General features: G+C 34.1%; 1 protein-coding gene across 2 annotated transcripts in view; it reads right to left on the reverse strand.

Annotated features, from left to right (window-relative positions):
* Positions 1-1,027: 1,027 nt before the first annotated feature.
* The window catches only part of LOC118197446 (uncharacterized), an 873,067-nt gene continuing 851,637 nt past the window's right edge, over positions 1,028-22,457 (reverse strand). The window contains exon 6 of one of the 2 annotated variants that reach the window (XM_085827733.1): positions 1,028-1,148. The gene's annotated coding sequence lies outside the window, so the exon portion shown is untranslated. The remainder of the gene's footprint in view (positions 1,149-22,457) is intronic. The other variant, XM_085827736.1, reaches the window with a different exon arrangement.

Consider the following 22,457-nt stretch of genomic DNA (forward strand, 5'->3'; position numbering starts at 1 on the left):
AGGGAAAAACGAAAAAGACAGCAACCCGACGACCACTACGCCAAGAGGCCAGCATGCAGAGGACGAAAACGAAAAATTAATGTGGACGACACTCGGAGATCATTAAGGAGAAGATTGACGTCCATGAAACCTATAACGTGGGAACAATTCTGCCAGAAAAGAGTGACGGAGTTCCAATCATCGAAAACTCAAAGATAAGTTAAAATCTTCTATATTTTTTTTTCTTTTATTCCAAAATGTTATGCGTAAATACGAAGTTCTATGTTTTGACGAAAGTGAATGTGTCTCGGTTGAGACTTAGTTTTGTTTTACTTATTTAGCTAAGGCAAAAGTATTATTTTCTTTCAGTATAAAATCTAAGGACAAGCAGTTTCTGTTGGTCGAAAGACTAATTCTGTTATGTTAAAGCCAAAATTTGGCCGAAGATAAAAATAACTTCGTATTCTTGTATTAATAAGAATTTTAGTTTCAGTGCCGCCAGCTTGGCGAAGAATGAGTAAAGTAAAAAGTTATTTTTCTCTTATTCATTTTATGGTAAATTGTAAAAATCATATGTATTAGAATTTTGTAAATATACGTAAATACTTGAAAGTTATGTAAAAGTAGAATTTAGTCTAGAAGCATAAAATTTTAGATGTTAAAAGTAAATGCTCAAAAGCAATGAATTTAAATTTAAGTATTAAACTGTAGATAAAATCATGCTTTAGAGCGAAAGCCTGCATGTCTAAAGATGAATGAGGGCGAAGTTAGAATGAATATGTTTTGTAGGGTTCTCCACCTACACTTGTATTTTTAAGAATGTTAAAGTAGCTCATCGAGTTGTAGAATGTCGAGTAAGGTGTGTCTATTTGGTCGTTGAATTCTAACAAATCATGGTGGTTAGGGGAAGTGTTGTAAGACTAAAACACGAATATTCCCGTTTGACACCACACATCGTGGAGAGCCAGGGTAAAGTTAAATTAATGTTTGAATACTTGAATGAATGTGAATTAAGCAGTAACTAAGGAAAATAAATCGTTTAAAAACAAAAATTTATTCAGTGTCATAAAAGTGTAAATTATAATGTATTTAGAAAGATACTGATACTTATTCCTCCCAGATGCTGGTGGAAAAGAACAAGACTGATTGCTGAAGTCCAGGAAAAGTTGCTGTAAGAAGAGAGATTTAATTAAGTATACTCAGAAATTTTATTACCTTTTGTGACATAAGATTTTTTTTTTATGTAAACGAGACTCTTAAAAGTTAGTTCAGAATTGTAGAAACTTTACAACAGGTCGTTTGTAGGACCTGCTTCCAAGTTTTCCAAATTCTGGCAGCGGCAAATGTAGGGTTTATATTTATTTTAAGTAACATTTATTTTAAGTTTAAACTATCTTTCCTGTCAAGCCTTACTTTCCCCTGGAACTGCCAATGCCAGAGTATGTAAATTTTAGTAGAACGCGCAAGGATTCAAATTATCAGCGGAAGTATTCTGAGTTAAATACACTCACGTTTGTGAAAATTGCAACACCAAGAAGGAATCGTCGTAATTGAATGCAATTTAATACACAGTTGAGTGGTAGTGGTACAAATAAATGATTAAATGTTCAAAGCAAACAAACAATAACAAGAGATCAGAATCAGTATTTTGTGTGGCCACCACGCGCCGCAATAAGTGCTGCTACACGACGTGGCATGGAGTCAAACAAAGTTTGAATATCTGACTGAGGAAGAGCATTCCATATCGTTTGTACGCGTACCCAAAGTTCGTCTGCAGACGCAACAGGACGAGGATCACGAGCAAGACGCCGACCAATGACATCTCACACATGTTCAATTGGCGACATATCCGGGGAACACGCAGGCCAAGGAAGAAGCTGTACCTGCTGCGCTGCAAAGAAGGATTTAACAATCCGAGCAGTATGAGGGCGGGCATTGTCCTGTTGAAATACAACGCCTGGCAAGCTTTGAAGGAAGGGAACAGCTTCGGGCTGTAGAACTTCACGGATATACCGGTTGCTGTTCAGATTGCCCACAATTCGTAGCAATTGAGATCGTCTATGATATGCTATGGCGCCCCAGACCATAACTCCGGGTGTTCGTCCACTGTGGCGTTCGATAATGCACTCCGGAAGGTGGCGTTCACCGGCATAGCGTCTGACACGAATGCGGCCATCATGGTACCACAAATTAAAGCGGGATTCGTCAGAAAACACGACATGCTGCCAATCAGCACACCAGTCTCTATGCTGATTGGCCCATTGTAGCCGCAGGCGGCGATGGTCGTGCGTTAGGGGGATCCTGTATAAAGGAGTCCGTGCGCACAGTCCACACTGCAGCAGACGTCTACGAATTGATGAAGCACACAATGAAACACCTGTAGCTATTGACCACAGTGCTGCCAATTGTCTAGAGGAAGTTGTACGGTCCGTCCGCGCCATGCGGACCAGGTGTCTATCATCGCGAGCTGACGTCACATTTCGGGGTCCACTCCCGGATTTCCGAGTTGTCCGACACTCGTCCGTCCACTGCTTCCAAACGCGCATCACTGTGCTGCTGTTACGCTGCACACGAGAGGCTACTGCACGATACGACAATCCAGCTTCACGAAGGCCGATGATTCTCCCTCGTTCAAACTCTGTAAGTTGTTTAAATCTCGCTCTCTTTCGTCGACGAGGCATAAGTACAGATTGACTTAACGTTTACCACTAGCAGATAACCACCGATAACCATACACGCCTCGCTACAGCCGTCTATTTATTCGGATCCATCAGCCGTTCAGAGGGCGCTGCTCAGCATACGCATGCGCTACGGATTTGCAATTCTAATCATTTGCATATCATGCGCTATTTTGCATTTCCTGAAAATTTCAGCTCACTCGCGTAAGTCCTTCATGGTGTTGCAATTTTCACAAACGTGAGTTTAGAAAGGAAACGAGTTCGAAGTGTGCTTTTCTTACTTCACGAGCGCGGAGGTAGCCTGAAATTGAAGAACCACGCGTTTCGGCCTGTGTGCTTGCCTCGGAGAATTGTTAATCTTTCAACGTGATATTCGGAGTTTGCTGAATTATCAGCGGTACTTTAGAACGCGGTGAGATTAGTTACGTTTAGAGAGCCTCGTAGTTAGTGACTTGTTAGTATCTCTTTTAGTTTCTTATTTTTATTTTACCGCAGGGTCGGCGTAGTTTGTGAGCGTCAAGAGCACGCATTTGTAATTTCTAAAGTTGAATAAAAAGGGACTTAAACCCTTCTCAAGACTCTGTCTAATTCCCAGTTTCAGCAGTCACCACTTTGTTGCGTGCAGGTTGGAGGCGCGCAACTTTACAAAGATAAAAACTGTTATATAAGCTAAGATTGCATTATGCTAAAATAAGATAAGAAGCTATATAAGCTTATATAGAATCTTAGCTTATATAGATATAAGCTAAGATTACATTATGCTAAAATAAAATAAAAAAACTCTGTATAAGGTTAAGAAATTCGTTAAGGAAAATATTCACGAAAAACACAATAGATCATGTTTAGAAGCAGATCAGAAGTCGTATAAAATCAATAATTAGATTTGCTTGACTCTAATTTGTAAAACTCTTTGAATACTGACCTCAAAATATAAATAAATACTTAATTTTCACTTCTGTTTACGAAGTAAAAGTTGTATTGCAGTCACGAAAAGTTTTGGGATTGCAATCATATTTCAACGGAAAATATCCATTTTTACCGTTTCCGAATCCTTTTTATCGATATTTATGTGTGACACTGTGCGTACGTACAGAATAAAGGACTCATGTTTTCCAAAGCAGACAGTAAAGTTGATTCAAACCGCATTTTTGTTGCGTCTGTTCATATGTACGTATATATTTGTATATGCATTTCACATAACTTGAAACGAATTAGCCGCAGAACTTTGAAATTTTGCATATTGTGCTGCTATAACATCTTGTTCATGTTATGGACCTCTTTTTTATTGCAGTCAGAAGAAGCAAACATATAATATTTATATAATACCCTTGCCCAGCTTTAGTTTCGCAATTGTTGGTGATGGTTATATGTTCCCAACTACATAAGTGTTTTAAATGGCAAAAATGTTCATGTTTTACCAATGGCAAATTTAAAAAAAATTAATTTTCGACAAGTAACGAAATTCCACTACATATATAATAAGAGTTTATATATGTAGTTAGTTTAACAATAAATATCTAATAATATTTAATATCAGTTTATAATTGTTTTCAAAAGGGTACTTAATAAGCAGTATAACTTGGTCATATAGTGTTCCCATCAGACTTTATTTTCTTATTACGATAAATATTATTAGGAATCATGCATTCATTTAAGATGATTCCATCAGCAGCCATGTATTTAATAATTTAGTAATTTTGTAATTTCTAATTTAATATATATAAATCATATGAAGTCATTTTTTATAGATTTTTGTCATAATTTTATCCAAACCACTTCAGCATTTAAAGGAACATGTATTTCGCTTTTTGACAAATAGGAAAAGGAATTCCGCCTTAGGGAGGAAAAGTAGACCATAAATATAAGCTTCCTTTTGAGAAAGTAAAACATTATAACAACCAGATTAAGAAGCAAAGGAAATTGGGACATGTACTTCTTTCTAAAATATTACTCAAAAAGCGGGATGCTCTCCTAAATGACGAGGGCGGTCAGCGAACGCTCTGCCCTTTCATTTAAGTGGGTCTTACAAATTGATCTAATATTTCACTCCTATTATCCGCTTTTTCGATACATTTTTCATAACGTTAGGTACCATAATCGTTAGATGATGAAACCTATTGTAATGGCACTCGGATAAATGTGCATTACTCGTAAAAATTAAAATATGATAAAATAACATTTTTATAAAGTTACCAGAAGTATTTATGCTTTTAAATAAATCAGATAATTAAGTAAAGCAGATTCTATTAATTTTTAAACACTTAAAGTACTTTCTTCCGTTTACTGTACAGTTTTTCAGGTTTTATGTTTCATCCCTCCTTTTCAAGTTGCTCAATGCTCTTTTGACTTTGTTCATCTTCCTTCTATCCTCTCAGGAGTGATAAACGAAATATTTTCTGAATATGATACTTTATATTCAGATATGACATTCTACTGAGCTTATAAGCTCTCAAGTAAGCTTTGTAATTCAACTTCATCAAATTATTGATTAATGTTAATAACATAAGGACCTGAATGGCAACCACTGAAGATTTATTGAAGCATTCGTAGTAATGAACCAACCAAAACATTCCTGCCACGCGCGAGCAATGGTATATAATGCAGTATAATGCTACTTGCACGTTCAAATATCAGACTCTTTCAAATATATATAAGTTATTTTATACTAATTAGCCAGTTTTTTTATCTGTACTATAACTTCTTCTTTTCATTACCCTAACTTGTGAACGGGAGGACACCGGGATAACAGAAAAAAATCGAGCTAACAAGCTAGAAAAAAATAGAACTAACGAGCAGTTTGACAACATTCTTATCGACCATCAGCACAAAGGTTCCCGTCTCAAAATACATAGACAAAAAGCTCAGAAAACACACTTTCATACAAATCTGGCAGGAAAATTGGAACATACGCGAACATATCGTTTCACGCTCGACATCTTTCCGAAGGTTAGTCTCAAAAGGTTCAAGTCCAAGTATTTCTTGTTATAAGCTTACTGCAATCATGAAACATTTCCGCCCTAGTATGCTACCTGCGCTTGCGGGGCAAGGGAAAGTGAGACAGTTACCCTATATTACATTATTGACATCCCACGTACGGCAGCCCTTAGGTTCAAGCACATTCAGAACGCCAGGAACATTCCGCTCAATACACTTTTTACGGACTTCTACTACTTGAAATAGGTCAAAGACATCATGGCACATATCAGTCACGTTCAACTCATCAAACCAGTTAATGAATGTAACAGCGGCAACCCTGGCAAAAACTGCGTAGGCTGAGTCGTACCAACTTCTATATATCGTAGATAGTGTTTACTAGCATAGGATAAGATAATTACTAATAGCACTACGTTAATCAGGACTCTTGTAAATTTTGTTTAAATGGACAAATGTCCTCGAGAAATTAAAAAGGCAGGGAAAAACATAGAAAACTGCTGAAATCGAATGTTAGGACAACTGCCGAGATGATATCCCAGTCCGATAGTGCCTAAAGAAATTGGCGCCAAAGGGTGAAGTAACAAACCACTTCATCCATTTCGTTAGCCTTTATTTAAGACGCGAATGTGTTCAAAGAGTATTTAAGAGGAAGGTTTTGAATGGTTTAGGTATAGAGCTTTTGGAAGTAATGCTCCAGCTTTATTTTCAATACCCCAGCTCTGCCAGTTCATATTCCTATATTAGCCATTTGTTAGCCGAAATTAAAACTCGCCATTAAGGGGACTCATACACCTTAAAACCCATAAGATGTTCGAATAGGTGAAGGTTGCAAGAATTGATATAACTTATTTATTTTAAAAGCAATTACTACCAACTTTTTACAGCTGACTACATAATATAGCTGCTTTCTGCAATAGCAATCAGAAAGTTTGTGTTGCCACAAATATTTTTATAATTTAATCCGCTTTGTGACAACATTTTTCGTCATGTTTCCAACTTGCGCGCACAGTTTAAAACATTCTGTTTCATAATTTAATTCCATATTTAATATATAGCTTTTATAACATTTGGAAAGTACTGTGAACCTAAAATTCTAAAAATTTCACGTTAAACTTTTATTTTATTTTGAATTGAGTTTATAAAATTCATTTTATTAACAAAATTTGTAATGTTTTCGTCCATTAAATTTTTAGGTATTAAAATATTCATCAGATTGTTGGTTCAGTTAAAAAATAGTGCTCATATAAAGAATTCCATCGAATTTCAAGTATGTACCATTAGCCATTTTTAAAATATCATGCGCGCAAGGTGGAAACATGACGAAATATTTTGTCGCAAAGAGAATTAATTTACAAAAATATTTTGGCAACACAAACTTTCTGGTTACTAGTTTCCAAAGCAACTATATTATGTAGTCAGCTGTAAAATGTTGAAAGTAATTGCTTTTAAAATAAATAAAATATCCCAATTCTTGCAACAGTCACATATTCGAAAATCATGAGGGGTTTAAGGTGTATGAGTCCCCTTAAGTCCTAAGCCAGCTTGGTTTGGTTTGGTTTGTGTGAATATGGAAAAGTCTCGAGGGCTATCTACCAAAGGAAAGGGATGCCTTGATGGAGGATTTTATAAGGAAAACTGGCTCGTATACACGTCATACATGGGAAGAACCATCAAAATAGTTCAGCGATTTTACCGCTCGTCCGCAGTTGGGCACTGAGCCAGCCTGGTTAGGGCAAATTTGTGTAGTCTCTACGATCGCTTATTAAACTATAGATTTAATTTTATGTCATTTTAACACCCGGCGGGATTTTGATTATACAAGTTCTGTTCAGTTTAGACCAAATAAAAAAATTTATTTAGAATCTTCATAAGATGTTTTCAAACGAAGCGATATTTCACTTCGCATTCATATATATATATATGTGTAAAATATAAAAAATAGGATGGCTTTGCTCTATGCGAACAAGCAACCTTTAATTAACTTTTTGCAATTCAGGATCTTCCACCTAGACCAGTATTTTCGAAAACATTCGAGCCTATTACGTAACCGCTTCTATAAATAACGAAGTCGCGCCATTTTGCATCAGACTGCTTCTCTCCTGCGCTACAACAGTACGCTGCTGCTTAACCCATCTTTCCTTTGTTAGAATAGTTATGACGCAGAAAGTCTAAATTTAATCGTACTTAGTTAAATCACTATTGAATATGTAATTTGGAGAATTTCATCTAAAGTAAAAATGATCTGCGGTGAAAATTGAAATAAAGATATGGAATAGTAAAACTGGAATCCTTCTGTGTCATCATTTTTGCTGTATTCCACTTAGCCAAACAATGCCCAGACTCTGATGGCAAGCTTCGTCACTCATGTACTCGACTTCCAAAATATCACATATATATATGTGGGTGGGTGGGTGTATACGTATATATATATGTAAGATATAACAAAATATGATAGCTGTTTCAAAAAATAATTGGCGACCTCAAAATTAACAGTCTAAATTTTGTGATCTGCTTTTAAATTCATCTCTTCTCACAGGTTCCAGATTTTTCTATCTTACGTAACGTTTTAATACAGATACCTCTTGTCCAATCAAATTAATTGTAAACCAAAACTCGGAACTGAAACTTTTCTAACTCCCACTCTTCTTCCTCTGAAGTTTTATCATACTCTCCCCTTTTTTCGCATAAACTCTGCTGTTGACAAGACGCTTTTCATCCATGCAGCTGCCGCTTACTTGCTTAAGATGATGTCTTACTTCAAAATGAAACTTGTATTCAAATATAATTAGGAAACATCTTGTCTGCAAAAGGATGATTTGATATACGTAAAAAAATTTTAATAAAAATAAAGATTATGATTATTCAAGTTCAATTGAAAGAAAATGACTCTATAGTCAACTTGAACCAATGCATACCAAAGGATGACTAAGATCGGCATTTTGGAATCATAAAATGGCGAAAAAAGGAAATTAATTTGGCATGATTTTAGTGAAGATACGTGACTGTAATATTTGTCTCACCATGTGAATTTTAATTTCAAATGTGATCAGTCATCCATATTTTCAAATGCGTTCTTATTGACCATTTTCTTCTGAAAGCACTCTCACTGCTGCTCAAATCTACAACATTCTCACTCAAAGCTGGTCAAAGTCCACAGGCGGGCGATTAAGTCCATGGTGGGAAACTATGAATCAAGATAATAAAATTTAAAATGTTTCAGTGAATATTTCTGTCATAGCTTTTACTCAACTATACGACTTTCTGGAATAATAATTCTTATATAATTAAACGAATTTTAAAATACATTTCATATGATACAAGTGCTTAGTAATATCCCCGAATTTAAAATGTTTCCTGTGTTCATATAAACACATTTCACAAATTATTTTCCGTTGTTATAATCTAGATAATGTATCGTAAAGTAAATACATCATCTAGATTATTCTGAGCTGTTATCTAGATTACATTCCAAATCCATCACCATAAATACAAGAAAAGGAAGCATATAGAAGACGTACTTTTTTGTACTAAGTCGATTTTCTGCAATGATTTTTTTTTTTTTCTTTCTTTTCTGAAAAAAGTATTTTTCTGAAAGAAACATTTTCAGTTTCGTGATACCGACTAAAAGTCCTTCCTTGCATTTTCAAAAATTCTCACATTTTTCTTTATTTTTTTTTTATGTATTTAGAAATTGAAAAAGAAATATTTATTAACTGTTTGCATTGTTTTTACAAAAGTTTAACTACGGTTAAGTTATTAAAAGTTATAACTACTGTTTTTATTCCTCATAATTTTCAAAAAGTAAACAAATTTACAAAATTGACTTTGTATTTACACTAAATATGTAACTTTTTTAGTTAATATTAGTGCTTCAGCTTAAAAACTAGATTTTGAGGGGGAGGGAGTGGGGCAAAAAGGGTTACTAAAGTATTTATTGGAAACTTTGGAATAATTACTATATTGCTCTTTAACATAGTCATATTTAATACTTTAATACATTAAACTTCATTGCTTTACAAGTGCATACATACTTCAGAAATACATTTCTCTGATAATGCGCGGACAAGTATAAGTGGTTACGCAACCGACAAAACTTCGTAATCATTTTGTAGCCTTTCTCCACTCATACATATACCTAGCTCAACTCATCTCCCGTGATGCAACGAAATAATGATGTAAGAAATGCTTCGTCATTTACACATCCCGATGTAAAAACCCTTCACAAACGCCGTTGAGCAGCCTCCCGACCAGGGTACCACACGGGATTTTCAACTACTCATCGAATTTGAACTACTTTCAGACAAACCCCAGCCAAAGGCTAGGATGAGACTACAGACAGCATTCTTGCGTTTTTCAAAGAAAAAAAATAGTATTAACATAGGCGAACAAGCCTTTGGACAAAGGTACAGTTTTCAGCGAAGAAACACTTACTGAGTTGTTCTACTAATAAACAAAGTAATTCCAGAAAACATACCAATAGTGAAATAACATGAGGATACAAGCATAGATACTAACATAGATATTGTACACTTACAAACATTCATGCCTTCTCCAGAATTCGAGCCTCGGCCCATCGGTACGGCAGTCTGTGTCACTAACCACTATACTGGCTGGAAGGGACTGTTTATTGCAGTTTGACCCGGATTCGAACTCAAGTGATCAGGCTGGCTCCGTATGTGGTTTTTTAGCTTTTCTCGTTTGTAACAGAAGTACTAGCCAGTTTCCTTTAGAACATCCTCCATGAAGTCATTCTTTCCAGCGCCCAGGCGGTATATTGGTTAGGGAAGCCTGACTGCGATACCAAAGGTCCCGGTTTCGAATTCCGGAGAAGGCATGGATGTAAAATTGTCCGTCGCTTCATAGCAGATAACGGTGGCCGCCTATTAGGTGCCTCCACAATAAAATGGCCACCACTTCTGGCCTCAGAAGTGGCCAATGCCATTATAGGCAAGTGCCCGCCATTTGAAAAAAAAAATGTCATTCTTTCCCTTAGGTAACTAAACCTCACTTGCTTTGCCATAATAAAATTTACTAGCCTAAGCTATCAAAACCATCTAAATTTAGCCCCAACGTCATTGCCTCGCATATCATAATGATAACACTAGTACATGCAACTTTTAAGGAAACGTTTCTGAACGTCTTCTTATTGTTATTACTTATCACAATTATTACTTACTCATTAATGTCGAGAAATTTAAAATTTTAGTACCTAGCAGGGAAATATATTGTATTAAATACATTGTTCATTGACCTCATACTGGTATTAATAATCAGAAAGTTTTTAATCAAATAATAGATCTCAATTATATATTATTAATAAACAATGGTAGGAAATGTAATGATTTTAACAGATATTTTTCTCAGTGGTGTTTATCCTATTCCTACCGGATGTTGTATTTCCAATCAAAATTTCCGGCTGATAGCCCGATAAGGGACATTAAATCGTTAATTGATTATTCTTTGGTAGTTCCCATAGGGCTGACCTCAGCAAGAATAATAACTCTGGATTTAATTAGTCTTACAGAATAGATATTATAATGATTGCGTACTGATTAAATATGCTGCTTCCTTTTCAGTAAATTTAATACTCTAAATACGATTCTCGTTTAAGGAACTAATTTCAAGTCTTCCAAACTTAATAATATGAGAAATTTTATTTGTAGTAATTAAGCTATTAACGTCATCCAACGTAGGTGAAATTTGGATGATAAATCTTATTACTTGAACCCATGCTTCATTTATTACAGTACTTTTAGCTTCTATTATAGTAGCTTTGCTCTCAATCAACATATTTCCACTTCCAGAACTTCACTATTTTGAATTATTTTTGCTTGAAAAAACTGATCATAAATCATGTTCACTTGGTATAAAACAGAATTCGAGGGATGCATTGAGACCTTTGTTGAGCTGTGCATATCTGCTTAATCAATATTACTCCCCAGCGGGAATATATGTTACGCAAGCAAAAGACTCACAAAATAAATTTCATTTGATTAGTAAAAATGTTAGACTGCCATGTGTTTAGTTTAGTTTTATCATGCATTAAGAAATTTATGAAAATAATCACAAAAATGCATGTAAAGCGAACTTTTGTCAATACTTTTTATTGGAAAAATTGTTGAATGCGTATTTTTGAAAACTGACGTTTCAGAGAGAACTTTAAGACAACTACTGTGTCTATATTTATTTTTATACTAGAAAATCAATTGTTTCATACGCTTTGTTTCAAAATGAGAAATCGTTAAATTTTGCTTCTTTTTCCTTAGAATGAATTTATTTATTTTGTTCTTTCAAATGAAAATATCCTTTTTGTGTAATGAAAGCACGAAAGATTATAAATACTGAACATTTTATAATAATAACTCAAGAATAATCAATGAAATAACAGTAAATTAATTAATATGCTGTATCAAACAAACAGTTTATTTTAAATTAATGGAAATTACTTTTAAAATATTTAGACGAGATTTAACTTTGACATTACTCAGTTTTATGTAAAAACGATGGTGCATAATGTAAATGAAATTCTACATGACCTTTATTTATGAGAGTTAAAGACCCCGATGTATATAAACTGTAATTATGAATATAATCACAAATAGCATAGAGGTAAAAATACATAAACATTCAAGACTTATCTTTTAGATGGTCATAAGGCAGTTGTTGTTACCTCGAACACTTTAAAATGCTATTAAGCGTCACAGCAAAAAGGAATTCAGTTTTCGTTTTCCTTTGAAATCTTAATTAGTCAAAACGTTTCAATGCAGAAACTTCAAAAAGACTGCGAGTGATTATATGACTCTAAGATAGTGTTAGTTCAAGAGAACGCTCAATGCTTGCTATGATGTACAGAGCAGAAGTTATGTGTTCCGGTATGACTAAAATTTAGTAGCATGTTTTAAAAAACTTATAATGTCCCTCAATATTTGGATATGCTGTACGTAGAGGGACCTAGTGAACTGTTTAGCGACTGGGTTCACTATATAACGACAAAGTCTGGAGAAGGGCTAAAATACCCTTTTATTCAATCAAAGAATTATTTACAGACGGCACCTTCTAAGGCGTACAGGGAAGCCTCCACTCGGACTTCAAAGCAAGATAAGAAAAATAAGAAACTATTATAATACCAAAGTAAGCTGACTTAGCCGAAGCTAGATAAAAATACCTAACATAATTGGCCCTTACTTAAACTCAGCCAACGATTATAAACTGACATCTACAATAGTAGACTGACGACACACACGCCTAAGCTCTCCTAAGCTAAAGACTAAGGACTCGTAAGCTTTCCTGCTAAAGTAACCTCAACCTTCCTTTAAGTACTACTTCTACCTCATTTACATTCAACGCGATTCTAAAAACTCATTCTGGTAGGGAGTTGCAAGTGGAAAACAAGAACTGAAAGAAAATGGTTTCAAAATTAGAAATAACTGTTGTTATAAAATTCAAATAGACCTTACGAAGGTTTCCCGCAGTAAAGCGCATCAAAAAGTGACGTGAAATGTTTCATGAGAGCATCATCTTGGAATTATTATTTAGTATTTGTCAAGAGGTAGCAAAGAAACGATTGACTTACTTAGGGATATAGTATTACAGTATCTCGGAAAAAAAAAATCGATGCTGCATACATCCTTGAAGAGGTATGTACCACAATTTCCGCTTTTTAGAACATGTAGAGAAACATTTACTCGAAGCTCTATGAGTTGACGACTGTACACTACCTGAATTGTTAGAAGCAAAATATCAGTTTGGAATTCTCTGACGCGATAATCTTCCTACAACAGTCAATTATCCTCGTCCATGTCCTCGGTTCAGACTGCCTAAGCGCAAATATAAACTTGCCAACTGCCAAGTCTAACGAACTAAGAATCCAAATGAATTTCAAATCAAAAGAAGTAAATGTGTGGTGTGCTGTTTAGACGGACTATCTAAACGCGAATTTCTTCTTCCAGAAAAATACCGTGTCAATGTTATTTATTTCAACATGCCTCATATGGTCCACCTTCTCTAGCTGGTTGCACATGTTACGGAAAATACCTCGCATATAGAGCAAGATGGGGGCTTCTCCAAATTTCGCTTTGGGAATCAGAAACGTCCTGACTCAAAAATTTGGAAGCAGATTGGCGGTAGAAGACGACGCATCGTGGTCCATATGGTCATAAGATCTGATTCCAATCTGAGTTTTTGTAGTGAGCGTATACCAAGATTGAAGTGTATGTAGAAAAGGCAAGAGACTTGAATAACTTTAAAGCAAAGGTATCTGCACTCATCATGGGAATAAATATCCTAAACTCATTCTCACAGACAGAAGAATATTGCAGGAATATTTCGATATGAACAATAAATTAGAATGAATTAAAAGGAGAAAACGCTTCTGGAAAACAGTATTATTAAGAATATTTTAATGTTTTCACTAGTAAGCTGTACAGCAGTTTTGAAAAGTTTGTGAAACAGCATACAATTACTTTTATCATTTTTCAAATTTTATCTTTACACAAAACCAACATAGTTATTGCAATGAAGCTGTACAGTAACGGTTTCGCAATTACTTTAGTTAATTAAATTTATGTAAAGCGACAAAAGTTTTTGTGTGCTCTTTATTATTAAAATCATCAATTTCTCCAGAACGTTTTTATTTATTATTATGTCTTAGATACAGAATGAACTCTCAATATTGTCTTTAAAATCGTTAAATGGTTATGATTATATTTACACTTTTTAATAAAAGGAATAAATATTTTAAGAAAATAAATAACTAATTTATTTCAGAGACATAAAAGATTATGTATAATTTTAATATATTATGATTTAATTAACTTTAAGGAAAGATTTCTTTAAGTCTGATAGAAGGTATTCGCACATTTTACTTAACAAAAGAGTTAATTACAAATATAAACACCGCAAGAATTCTTAGAATTCATAAAATGCTTAAACAAGTCAACATTTTGCTAATGCAAAATTTATTCTTAATCAAGCGAAATTCATCAATAATTATCTAAGAAAATCATTATTGTACTACTTTCTAAATATTAAATTTGGATTCGCAACTGATGTATTTTTATGAAGAATATTCATTTTTGTGGTTATCAATATATGTCTTTTTTCATCTTCTTGTGGAACGTATTTCAATAGTTTTTTTAATCATTTATTAGTCCAAAGAGGCAATTTGCCTTGAAGGAATATTAATTTCGTTTTGACATTCTGCGTTAAAAACTATAAACGGCGAATCACTTTTCAGATTGTTGCCACCAAATATTATCGCCCTGTATTATATTAAAAAAAATAAACAATAAAGAATCTGCATGAATGTACCTATAATTTCTGGATTGAAAATTTTGGCATTAATGTACCAATTAAACCATACAGAAATCGCAGTTCTGAACATGCCAAGTTAACTATTCTCTAACATGAAATACAAAAAGGAGCTTTCTTGCTTATTTTTTGCCTTCTTTTTCTCAACTGCACAGATCGCAGGTCATAGTGACATATTTTGTGCCATTGGAACAGTCACTAGTTTAAATATAGGTCTAAGTAAATGTCTCGACAGAATGCTAACTAATAAAACTGGTCTTCCAAAACGATAAGCGTGACTGGTTTCTGATGTTCCTAGATGCTGCAAACGCGATATCTCGATTAAAAGAATAAAAGAGTGGTAAAGTATATTTTATGAATGTCACATTGTCATTAGAGGAAACAAAGCAATTTTAATAACACATTGATCCAATCAATCCTTCCTTTGGTTTGAATACATGTTCAATTACATCTTGATCAATCTAATAGCAAATGAAGCTAATTCTATCTAGTAGGCACTACAGACAAATAGAATTTTGACTTAACTTCCTTGACTTCTAAACTAAGACTTTTAAATACAATTCCTTCAAAGTTTTAAACAACATATCATATCAGGTCTCAAATTCCTTGAGACTTCACAAAAACCTCTCATTTCCGACAGTCCTGAAAACTGCTCTGGAAGTGTCCTAATAATTAAGCCAGTTTAAAAGCTAAGGCAATACATTATACTTTAAGTGAAATGTAATGGGTGGAATTCATTTTATTCTGATATGACGAAGATAACTGTACATTTATCTCTCAAAGAACTACAAATGCCAATCATGAAAATTACTGGTAAAGGACATTCAACTTTGTCAACTACTTAAAATACTGAAATTCAGTGTCATTTACAAGTATTAGCTAAAACCAATAACTGCTTATAAACAATATCTAAACTGCGTCATTCCCAAAATGCCCAAGTCATATGATTTTTACATAATGCGCTGATGCATATGTTAGTTAGAAACGTTACCCAATCATAATTTTGGAGCTTAAGTAATATCCAGTCTCAAAACACATAAACTGAAACTAAGTGAATGCAAAACATAGCTTCTTTTTTATATTTCTAATGTTTCAGTTTTAATGTGCCGCATTTAAATTTTTGCTTCGCTTCTCCTTATTTATTGCTGCATGCTATCATCAAAATTATATATAAAAATATTAGCAGTTTTTAAAGAATAGTAGCTTATTATGGTAAATCATTTGTAATCGTAAATGTCAGCTATAATTGAACAAAATACTTAAATCGGCCACGTCTGCAAGTTTCATCATTCTGTTATGTTTCATTTTACATCTACAACGCATCATCTCTCTAAGCATTATCCAAAATATTGTATGCGAATAGTTAAAATAGCTGATACACTTCTTCTATCGGGACCAGAATCAGAAATGTATCTATATATTAATGTGTGTGTGTGTGTATGTATGCGTATATATATGGGTATACGCATACCCATATTCGTATGTACGAACATATATGCATGCACACATGAATACATTTATCCATACACATATGCATTTCTGAATTCCGTCCTCATAACAGAAGCGTACCAAATAGTTTTATATTATATACATACAATATATATATATATATATATATATATAAATTATAAAATTATTTTAACTGTCCGCAATCTTAAATTATTCATAAGTATAATTATTATTGTTTTATCTTTTTATATATTAAAATAGTTCTTACCAATTCCATATCAGCTTCAGATGAATATCCCTGATCATTCATAGAAGATACAGAAATATTGATAAATGTTTTTAAAAGAGGAGATTGAAGTTGATTGTGGCATTCATGAAAGATAAAAAGAAAATCATCGAGTACAGAAGAAAAATTACATCAATACAACCGAGAAATAATGCACCGCGAAACGATTTATTAATTCTTGGCAAAAATAAAATAGCGGAAATATGTAAAGTTGGATCTGGAAAAAAAAATTCTAACTAATGATTGGGCGTTTGAACCTTTTTGTTTGATGTGCAGCGTGTAGGAAAATAATACGTTTACTAAATAAATTCGTTTAAATGAATGGCAGAATAAAAACAGAAATAAATTGAGGGAAAAAATCGATTTTGTTTCATGGGTGGCATAAAATATCGATAATAGCACTAATGAGCTTTTATTTGCTTTTTTAGAGGGAATCATATTACATTCTAATGATGTAGGTTATTTTGCAATATAAATAGTATCTGTCATTACTTTTTTACCTTCAAATGAGAACAAAATTAATGAAGATAAAATATAAAATAAATAAGGAACCGTGGCAAGAAACAAATAATACTTTATTTAATCTTAATACTCCAAAAGTTTGATAATTTCTGGTTTCTAAAGTCGGCGTTTGCTAATCAAATTTTTCTAAAGATCTTTGAACACCACTCACAAATATTTTAAATTAGACAGCAATTTTAATTTCTATGCTTAGTGTTATAATATTTAAAGAATTCCAATAACTTAATATATACTGTTTTTTTTTTCTTTTGCAAAAAAAGAAAAAGATTAATTAAGATCTGTCTTCAAAAAGGAATTTAAAAATATCAAGGAAAAACTGAAATATATTAAAATTAATCGAATTTTAATAAATAGGTAACGGAGAAAAATGTTAAACATAGAAAATTGATTATTTTTATTTATTTTAATTGTTTGTTCCCTTTCTTCTTAGGCTTTTAGTTCTATACAAGAATATATATTCTATAAAACTTACGTATGTTTTTAACACAGAAAGCTCAGTTAATATTTTTAAAATTATTTTCAGCTAATTTTTATTTATAAACATGTTTTTAAATATTTTTTATTATTTTAAATTCTTAAAAATTAATTTAGTTGAAACTTTTCGCCAATAATATATCAGTAATGGCTCTTAAAAAATTGCATGGAATTTGTACATTATACTGCTCCAATGCATCAGGGAACTGCTCTGAATTGAATATATATTTATTTTCCAATTTAGCGCAAATGCATTGTTATTTTCTGTTTTTAACAATATTTTGTGGTTATAAAACGAAATTAAAGTGCACTATGGGAATAAGTTTTGCATTTAAAATTTCCTTTAGAAATATTTGAGCCTATAGCATTTTTTTAAAGACATATCTTTTTAATGTTCGTATATTACATTCATTGTTTATTTCTTAGCGCTGAATTTCAGTTTATTGCGTATAAAGTATTAAGTGCTCTCATTAAATAAGTAATTTTTCAATTAATGCTTTGGTCAAAAAAGAAAACGGGTAAAGCTAAACAGTTTTTGAAAATTACCTGAATTATATTCGGCTCCATATTTACATCCAAAACAAATTTATTCTGCATGGAGCAATCCCAAGTTTCGCATTGTAATTAGAGTCGTTTGACTGGCGTTTGATCCTAGCGCAAGTGGTACACAAAAACGTTCGCAGTTTCCTCATATTATAATAGGAATGGGCTGACAAATTTCCGAATCCCCACCTATGTGTTATGTGATTATGAAATAGCTTTCGTTATAAAGCCTTAGCTGAAAGTACCTGTCTCTCATACACATATACATATATTTATATATATGTACAAATATATACAGACAGAAATATTTTGCTCTCCGGTAATAAACCGATCCAACAAGCACAACACAAAAACGGTATTCAGATATTATTTCACTGAAATAATTGTAAGACCTTCAACGACTTGAACTGAATGAGCTTATGAAATAGAAAGAGCAGCTTTACAATTTGAATTTTTCTTATGAAGTAAAAATGCTACCTGACAGATTGAAGTTTTCAGAGCACTATGCAATTTTTCCCTAAAATTGCTGTGGCTTCAGAACGCTATGACTTAATGTTGCAGTTTATATATCTTAATTGATTTCCAATTTTAAGTGGTAGAATTTCATTTTACGTTAATTAAGTTCGCAAAAAAATCGTAAAAGTGTTACTTAAATGACTTCTGGAATTTATCGTATTCCAAATTTTGAAAATAATCTTTGAACAATTTTGTTGGAAATTTATCAGTATGCACATTTAGTAAAAGGAGCTATCTCCTTCATGTGAATAAATAATGGTATGTAACTGGAACATTTTTTGTACAGCCCGCCTTGTAACCATCCTGACTTTTCATATGTTAATCATTTAAAGCATTCTATTTTTTTAGGAGATTTTAAAGTTAATTCTCCCATGTGGGGATATTCGGACACAAATGAAGCTGGAAGGAGAGTTCAGAACCTCTTGAGTTCGACTACTTTCGAATTAATATACAATAAAAAGGATCCCCATACTTATCTGCATTATACTAATAAAAGTACAACCCCAGATCTGTTGATGGTAACTGCTGAACTTTGCAATCTCACAAAGCGTAACGTCTTGAAGGATTCTGGATCAGGACACAGACAGTTGTTTGCAGAAGTTAAAATACCCAAAGCGGATCGGAAGCCCTTTTCGCCATCAAATGTCTCTTGGAATTTTAAGAAAGAGAACTGGCCTCTCTTTACTGAATTGATGGAACATGACCTTAATCATGATAAACTTGACTTTACTTTCAATCCTAATAACGTTTACAGAATTATCAAGGACACTATTATATCTTCTACTAAAACATCCTTCCCTAGAGGAAGGCAAAATAAATATGATTACTTCTGGTCAGATGAACTGGCCTCCCTGAAAGCTAAGAGAGACAGGCTTAGAAGAAAGGCAAGTTGACCTCCCGACCCTGCGGTGTGTTGGAGAAAACAATCTGCATACTTTAGAAAGGCTCTTATTGCCAGTAGACGATCCTCATTTAATGAATTTATTTCAAAAATAAATTACCAAACTGATAGTAAAAGAAAGTTTAAATTTATAGGCAACCTAATGAATGATCCTGCTGGCTCACCTAAACAAACCTTAAGATAAACTAATTAAAGATAAACAATTTTCTTCGGATTCTTCTGTAGTGAATGCTTTTGCACAGCATTTCTGTAGAGCTAATAACAAAAACACTTAAACACATTCGACCAAAAGTTAAGCAAAAAACTACACTCCTGCAGTCGGAACTTGAATCTTCTACTGATTTAGTTTTTGAGGCACCCATTACTCGAGACGAACTGACCTATGCTTTAAGCCTTCCTTCTGGTAAATCACCTGGTGGAGATTGAATCCATTCTGAGTTTCCCTCCCATCTTGGTCCTAAAGCATTTGAGACTGTTAGGATCTTTTTCAATCTAATTTGGAACACTGGTATTGTACCAGCTGAATGGCGAACTTCTATCATTTTTCCCATACATAAGAAAGACAAAGATCGGGATAGTCTCCATAACTATAAACCAGTTTCGCTTACTAGCATTACGGGAAGGCTATGGAGAACATAATTGTGAGAAGACTTACTTATTACTTAAAAACTTGCGGACTTCTTGCTGAGGAGCAGGCGGGGCTTAGAAGCGCCAGATCTACTAACCAACATGTTGTTCTCCTGAGTCAATGTGTCAAGGATGCCCTGGATAGCAGATAGGGCCTGACAGCAGATTTTATTGACCTCAAGTCTACCTACGACAAAGTATAACGGACTGCCTCTTACTGAAACTGTCGGAGCTAGGCATTAGAGCAAATCCTTTTAATTGGATTAGAGGCTTCCTGTGCCAGCGCTTTTTCAGAATCAGGTACGGCAACGCACTATCGAAATCTAAGATCTTAAAAACAGGTCCCCCACAGGGAGCTGTTAGTAGATTCTCCCTTTCTGACATCTATATGATTTGATTTATAAAATACGGGAGATTTCTGGCATCAAGTGCCTCTTGTACGCTGTTGATTTGGTTTTTCTGAATAGTTTCTAAAAACGAAAGTGCACTGAGAATCATAGAGACTAAACTCTCTGCTGTCTTGACAGCTTTGGAAGTTTGGTGTGATACTAATAATATGGAGGTGAAATTTAATAAATCATACTGCCTGACTTTTTCACTTACGCACCAATCTTTGGATCTTCAGCTGACGTGTAAAGGTACCCAAAATCCCCTTGTACAATAAATTTAAATATCTGGATGTGACGATTGACCGCAAACTAACATGGAAGCCACATGTAGAGAACTTGTCCAATCGTGCTACGAAGAGACTTAGTGTCTTTAAACGCCTTGCTGGGGCAAGATGGGGTTGAACTAGAAAAACTCTGCTCCAAATTTATCATTCGTTTAGTCTTGCTCTTAAAATCCAAAATCAGTGCTTACGTATTGTTTCTGAAGTCGTGAAGACCACCCCGATTGACGACATATTTACGTTAACTAGTGATAAACCCTTAAGAACCGTAATTCAAGAGAAAGATTTAATTCTTTGGAAAAAAGATCATTAGAATTCCTGGATGTCTTTCAATCTGGAATGAAGTCAATCAAGATGTGACTAGAAATCTAAAGACTCAGATGAGCTTTCTACATAGAGTTTTTTAGTTAAAAAATTCACTTGGTTTGATGAATGAACAAGAATTACGTGTTTCACTACAAATACAATAAATTAGAAATCTTTCTGGATTAATCTCGACCTGGGTCAAAAAGTAATAAAAATTAATACGGATCCCTCTATTTTGAGAGGCCTCGCTTTCGAAGTATGAAAACTTTATATGCAGAGCCAGAGTGGCTTCGCCAGAGTGGCTTCGTATCTTTACTGATGGATACCTTCTGCCTGATGGCCTTAATGCAGGTCCCGGAGTTTTCTCTAAATGTTTCTCTTTCTGTATCCCTATGGGCCGAGGTTCTGCGTTTGACGGTGAAATTTCTGTGATACGCGCAGCTCTGTGCCAGCTGCTATGCCACTTGGAAAAATTCACAAGAGCTGTTATACTCAGTGATTCCCGAGCTCTGTTGGCTATTGGTTCATATAAAAATCCCATATCACAGGACATATTGCATTGTCGACATTATCTAAAAAACCTGGCTTCACTTGATGAACCTATAGTCCTCAAGTGGGTTCCTCCCCAATATGGGGTTCCAGGTAACGAGAAAGCCGACTTCCTGGCAAAAAAGGGTGCTTTAATCATGCAGAATATTTCTTGTCCTTTGCCTTTCCATACTGTTAGGGATCTTATTAAAAAATCTTTCAAAGTACGTGCTCAAGAAGATCTCTACCATCGTGTTTATCATAAATCTTGGAAGAATGCTATCCCGAATTTGCGTAATGGCCCAAGGCTTAGAGCGGTGGCTGAATACCGCCTTGCCAACCGGACAGGGCTGCCTACAATATCATCTTCTTAGATTCAAAATTGTTCCTTCTCCGATATGCACTCTGTGCAGCTCTGGAGAGGTGATGGATGCCGCACATCTACCCCACTGTCCTGCTCTGCGCAAGAGTTTTCTTGCCGAGCGTTACTGAGAGGCAAGAGATATGTTAGATTAATGGAATCTGTTACAGCTTTTTTTTAAACATTGTATTGCTGTTATTTATGCTCTTTGTTCTTGTTTTTTGCTGTAATATTCATAATCTGCCATTGGAAATTAAAAAAAAGAATTCTTGCCAGAATGCAAATTGACTAGCGCGCATATAGTCAAATGATGTAGATAGAAATTACCATTTAAGGCAAGGTTTCGGAATGTGAAATCAGAGAGCATGTTCAGC

The sequence above is a fragment of the Stegodyphus dumicola genome, chromosome 12, assembly GCF_044657685.1.
Source record: "Stegodyphus dumicola isolate Sdum_Otavi_A_Nest chromosome 12, ASM4465768v1".
NCBI classification, from domain to species: Eukaryota; Metazoa; Arthropoda; class Arachnida; order Araneae; family Eresidae; genus Stegodyphus; species Stegodyphus dumicola.